We start from the raw sequence: 6804 nt of genomic DNA on the forward strand, positions 1-6804 counted from the left end.
GAGCACGTGGCGGCGCGGCCCAGCCCCGCGGCCGTGGTGGGGGCGGAGCCTGTGGGCGGGCCTGTGCGTGTGGTGGGCGGGGCCTGGTCCCGCCTTAGGAGGAGGGCGGGAGCGGGGCCTGGGCAGCAGGGGCTAGCGCCAGGTACACTGCAGTCCCTGCTTGACCCGGCAACGCCCCGAAGTGGCGGTGCAGTTGGGCGGACGCAGGGTCAGACCGAGGTCACAAGGAAAGGGACGACTTCTTGCAGACCCTCGGCCCCTGAACGTGACCCCGGCGCCGCCCGTCCAGCTCCGCAGCATCTTCCTCCCGTAGTCTGCGCCTGTCCCCTCACTCTGGCTGCACTGACAGTGCCTCTGGCCCCCCCCCTTCCAGGCGGTGACCTCTCTCCACATGAATGGCCTCTGAGTTCTGGATCTCCCCTGGATTGCGGGGTGAGTGTCCCCGGATCCTTCCAATGCTGCCGGGAGAGGGCAGCTGGGCCGAGGCCCCACACCTGGGCTGGTGTGTTTGAGGGACACTCCCCGCTGCGCAGCCTAGAAGGCCATTGCCCCACAAGAGATTTCTGCCTCTCCAAGGAGGCCCTCCGGACACTGCCACCTTATCCCGCTCCTGCCCACATTCACCTGCCGGCTGCACCTGTCCTCTCTCAGACCTTTTAGGCTGCACCTGTTCTGTGTATTGTGGCCACCAGGAATGCGACATTTCTGTGGGCCTGACTCAGTCTTGGCTCCTGTGGGAAAGACTGATGCGGCCCACCCAGGACCTGACGGAGAACCGCTGAACTGCGAGGACTTCCCAAGCTATTACTGTGGTCACTGTTGAGCAGGGCTGGGTGAAGTCAGGAATTACTCTCGTGTGTCTAGTTATTAATCTACAGAAGCCAGAATTAGAAATTGTGGGTAAGGCATTCTGAGAAAGATGACATCTAATACCAACCAGAGGACCCATTAAAAAAAAAAAAAAAAAGACTGATTCTAAATTTAAAATTGGGGGGAAATAATTACACTTACATGTTTAAGTTAAAAAAATTAAAATGCAAATTTTGTCTATATCACTTACCTGACTTTTTGGATTAAGGGACCTCCTGCCATAGAGCGGAGGTCTCTGGCTGAGCCAAGCATTTTGAGGCGAAAAGTCACCCATTAGAGCCTTTGTTTAATGTTTTCCTTCTACACTGACTGAGATGCTTGGCGTTTCTATTTTTACAAGAACCCCAGGGAGAGGGAAGTCCCATAATGTTCACCTACCATACTTCACCCAAAATAAGCAATTCCATACAAAACCCCGGGCTGGATGTAATAGAATATGAAACCCGCACTCCCCGTTTTTCCTCCCACTGAAATGGTTTCTCAATAGGCAGATTTAAATCAAATATCACAGAAGGAGAATAATAAGACCTCTCTGTGTCAGAGGTAGCTTGGAACATAAATCACAAAAGCTTCTTTCATAGTCAGGATTAGTACTGAAATCTCTAGAATTAAGAGTTTTATTAAGATTTGTTCTTGAAACCAAATCAAAGTGGAGATGAGATGAGCTATAAAGGATCTATTAAACAGAAAGATTTCATCTTTGAATAAGTGCATCACAAAACTGTGATCAGAAGAAGAAACAAGCCCAGCCGTGTGACTCAGTGATTGAGCGTCGACCTATGAATCAGGAGGTCATGGTTCGATTCCCAATCAGGGTACGTGCCAGGGTTGCAGGCTCCATCCCAGTATGGGGCGTGAAAGAGGCAGCCAATCAATGGTTATGTCTCATCATTGATGTTCCTATCTCCCTCTCCCTTCCTCTCTGAAATCAATATCCTATATAATAAAAGCGTAGTATACAAATGGGAGGTCATCTGGGAGTTCGACCAGAGGGCAGGGCCGGGCTGGGGAAGGGAGGGAGTACCCAGCCAGCAGCCGGCAGCCACTATGGAACCTACCAGTGCACGATTTCATGCACAGGGCCTCTAGTGTATAGATTAGAAACAAAATTTAGGTTTTAACACCCTCTCACAACTCCATCATTTTAACATGTGCTTACCATAATCTCATGCATAAAAATGTTATGAGTGTAACTAAAATCTGAGTTATCATTGCTGGAAGCCCACTCTTCTCATACCCCATGGAGGATTACACTGCTTTCAACATGTTGATCGAATGTAATGACACAAGACTAAGGAAAGTCCCAAGACTTTTCAAGCTAGCTTTTACCATCATTAATCTATAATCCAAACAGAAATCTGAAAAACCAACTAAAGATTATTGTTTCCAATAGGTTAAAATACAGTTCAGGCCATTTCTTTCAATGCTGTTAGGCTGGGCACAGCCAACACTTCTGTTGAATACCCAGGCACATAGTGTAAATTCCCAGAAAGAACCTGTTTATCCACTCCCTCCCACTTCCTGCATTGACAGAGCACCATTTCTGATGCTTTGAAGAAATGAAGAATGAATTACAAGGCCCCTGTTCAGTCTGTTTGAGAGATCAAGATGCCCACATTGGAAATAGAAAATGAGTGTCATAAAAGGGTCCTTCGAACTCTTTTGTGATTTTGGATCCTTAATCCAGAGTGTGTCCCAAAAACATGTATACACACACTGAATAATTATAAAGGCAGTGTTTATTAAAATATATTTCATTTTCAAAACTGAGTTATCAGCTGTTAAAGTGTTTATACCTTTTTGGAGGACACCCTGTATTTTAGAAATCCTTTGTGATGACTGGAGATGTGACTCTGAGGTATGTGGGTTATTTACAGCGCACAGCAATTGAGACCTTTCAGACTCAAGAGAAACTTCTGCATTCTGTTCCCCTCCCCCACACACTCACACATCCTTAACTACCTAGAAAAATTTAAATTAGGAGCCTTGCCCATAATAAGAGATTATCAGAGATAACCTTTTGAGCTGTCTATAGGGCAGGCCAGCTGCTCTTATCATCCTGCAATGACCTTCTTCCCCTTTGAAGCCCCAAGGTACTTATAGAAAACTAGAGGCCCGATGCACGAAGATTCGTGCAAGAATAGGCCTTTCTTCCCCTGGCTGCCGGCACTGGCTTGACCCGGGTCTTCAATCTGGCTGCTGCCTTCCGCCTTTGCTCCAGCCCTGCCACCCTCCTATAGCTCCCTCCACCCCCCACCCCCGCTCATAGCAGGCATCCCGCCCCGCCCTGGCCACTCTGCTCCTGCACGCACACACTGCCCAGAGGCCCAGAGCAGCCAGGGCGGGGTGGAACACCTGCGTCCTGGCCTGGCCACCAACATCTTTGTTGTGTCGATTTGCATATTCCCTCTTTATTGGCTGTGGGCACCGCCATCTTTGTCTTGGAGTGATGGTCAATTTGCATATTCCATCTTTATTAGATAGGACAATATTTCTTGTATAGCCCACTAGAAGAAATAAATGAAGCTGACCAAGGGCTCAGAGGTCTCTATTTGGCACACCAGTAACCCACGCATCAGAGGGTTGGGAGGCACTGCCCTGTGAGATGCACACCTCTGACTACCCCCACCTCATTCTCCAGCTGTGGCCTGTCTCCAGCTTACTGTCCCAACATTATTTGCAGCCTCCAAGTCAACTCTCCATTCTCCTCAATTCCCAAGTTTGGCAGCAACATTCCAGGTATTGAGTAGCCACTATCTGCAGAATAAGCTAATAGCCTGCTGGGCCAAATAAGTACTGAGGTCATAAAAGATAAGGTCCAGCCACTCTGGTCCTGGCAGTAGCAGAGCCTGGAGCATAGCCCTGTCTCCCATGAGGCCTCTGAAAAGTTCTTTAACAGTGACCTTGGAAGACCACCCTTACAATGTGAATAAATCCACCGCACTGATCTAATACCAGAGAAGAAGAAACCGAACCTTCACTATAAACCACAGGTGATAATATCAACATTCCGGTGGAAAAAACTCCAGAGAAACCATGGAAACTCCTACCAGGAAGGGGAACAAAACAGTAATAACAGAACCAACAAGTAGCAAGAGGAGTGGATGGACCCAACTTCCCCTCCTAGTAAGATTTTAGACCAAATTTTTAAATTCAGTGTTTAACTTTAATTTCATTTTAAGTTTCTAAGTTTTTATCTTTAATCAGAAAGTACCTTCTAATCTCTGGTCCAGGTCTGAGGCACTAAGTCCTAGATGCCATAAGTAAAATCCAAGGTGGGCCCATGTGAAGAGCCATATGTTACTTCAGGTCACGTGTTACTTAGCGTCATGGTTATTCATGAAAAGGCTATTCCTATACAAAGTGTCTTAAACAGAATTTGAAGAAAGATGGAACGCACTGACAAGAAGTGTGGTTGAGCATGGTGCTCTGCTTACAAAAGAATGAGAAATGGGATGGAAAAGACTTTTAAAGGGTATCTTTCTGTGATGGACTGAATGGTTGTTTCCCCCTAAAATTCTTTTTTTTTTTAATAAATCTTTATTGTTCAGATTATTACACTTGTTCCTCTTTTTTCCCCCCCATAGCTCCCCTCTACCCGGTTCCCAACCCATTCCCTGCCCTTAGCCCCCCCGCACTGACCTCGTTCATAGGTGTACAATTTTTGTCCAGTCTCTTCCCTCACCCCCCACACCCCCTTTCCCCTGAGAGTTGTCAGTCCACTCCCTTTCTATGCCCCTGATTCTATTATATTCACCAGTTTATTCTGTTTGTCAGCTTTTTTATTCACCTGATTTTTAGATTCACTTTTTGATAGATATGTATTTGTTGTCACTTCGTTGTTGATAATTTTTATCTTTACCTTTTTCTTCTTCTTCCTCTTCTTAAAGAATACCCTTCAGCATTTCATATAATACTGGTTTGGCGATGATGAACTCCTTTAGCTTTTTCTTATCTGTGAAGCTCTTTATCTGACCTTCAATTCTGAATGATAGCTTTGCTGGGTAGAGTAATCTTGGTTGTAGGTTCTTGCTATTCATCACTTTGAATATTTCTTGCCACTCCCTTCTGGCCTGCATAGTTTCTGTTGAGAGATCAGCTGACAGTTGTATGGGTACTCCCTTGTAGGTAACTAACTGTTTTTCTCTTGCTGCTTTTAATATTCTCTCTTTGTCTTTTGCCCTTGGCATTTTAATTATGATGTGTCTTGGTGTGGTCCTCTTTGGACTCCTTTTGTTTGGGGTTCTGTGCACTTCCTGGACTTGTAAGTCTATTTCTTTCACGGGGTAGGTGAAGTTTTCTGTCATTATTTCTTCAAATAGGTTTTCAATATCTTGCTCTCTCTCTTCTTCTGACATCCCCATAATTCGGATGTTGGTACGCTTGAAGTTGTCCCAGAGGCTTCTTGCACTATCTTCATATTTTTGGATTCTTTTTTCTTTTTGCTTTTCCAGTTGGGTGTTTTTTGCTTCTTCATATTTCAAATCTTTGACTTGATTCTTGGGATCCTCTAGTCTGCTGTTGGATCTCTGTATATTATTCTTTATTTCAGTCACTGTATGCTTAATTTCTAATTGGTCCTTTTTCATATCCTTGAGGGTCTCACTATATTTCTCAGAGGTTTCTAGAAGATTCTTGAGTAACCTTATAACCGTGCTTTTGAACTCTATATCCTGTAGTTTGCTTTCCTCCATTTCTTTCATTTGTGACCTGTTTCTTTGTCTCCACATTTTGGCTGCTTCCCTCTGTTGATAGTGTGGCTTTGTGTGCTAGGTGTCCTATAGGGCCCAGTGGCTCAGCCTCCCTAATTACCTTAGGTGGACACTCTTGGTGCACCCCTTTGTGGGCTGTGTGCACAGTCTTGTTGTAGTTAAGTCTTGATTGTTGTTGGTATCATTGGAAGGAATTGACCTCCAGGCCAATTGGCTGTGAGGACCAGTTGTGTCTACAATGGGAGAACTTCTGTGCTGGAGACACCCTTATGGGGCAGGACTTGCTTCAGTGGGGCTTTGGTACTCACTGAATCTGCCTCCTCAGTGTGTCTCTTATGGATCTGAGGAGTTGTAATCTGGATGGTTTCACTCTGACCTCTGGGTACACTGGCTCTTGGATCTCCAAGGAGGTGCTAATTTAGCCTCTGCCTGAGGCCACCCAGCAGGAGCTACAGAGAGATCTGCAGATTCCTCCTCTTTGTTTGGGGTTTGGAGTGCCCAGATGAGGCCCAGCTGTGAAGCAATGCAAGCTGCTGTGGAGCCTTGGGCCTTCTTTTGGAAGCTCTGGGGCTCTCTAACCCAGCTGCAGTTTGTTAGGTTTTAGATTGCAAAAGGCCAGGCCATTCATATGCAAAAGCTTCTGCGCACAGCTTGGGCCGAGTTGTAAATTGGGTGGGGCAGGGTCCCAGGGAATCACCAGGGCAGAGCAAACAGCAATGGCTGACCATCAGCCCTGCCCCAAAGAGGCCCCCGGGTCTCTGTGTCCCGAGGCACCGTGCAGGAACAATGATCGCCGCAAGCACCTCTGAGAGAAAGCCACCCTTGCATTCCGGCCCGATGCCAGACAGTCCAGTTTCTCTCCGTATGAGTCTGGGTCTCCAGAGTCTTGCACAGAACTGGAGTTCAGCGTAGTTGGGAGCTTGTATCTCCCTCCCGATTGAAAAAGACAACAGCGTACCCAGTTGCCAGCCCCTTTCGCGTGCGCCTCCGTACCTCCACACTTCCACACCTCCACACCTCCTACCGGATTCAGTGCGCTTTTCTCTTTCCTTCTAGTTGTAGAATTTCCACTCAGCCAGCCTTCCCATGGTTCTGGATGATGTTCGTTTTGTCTTTTAGTTGTAGTTTTGATGTGGTTGTGTGGCAGCAAGTTCAGGTGTTTACCTATGCCACCATCTTGGTTCCCTTCTAAAATTCTTATGTTGAAATCTTAACACCTGTG

This window comes from Plecotus auritus (genome assembly GCF_963455305.1).
Source record: "Plecotus auritus genome assembly, chromosome: 3".
NCBI classification, from domain to species: domain Eukaryota; kingdom Metazoa; phylum Chordata; class Mammalia; order Chiroptera; family Vespertilionidae; genus Plecotus; species Plecotus auritus.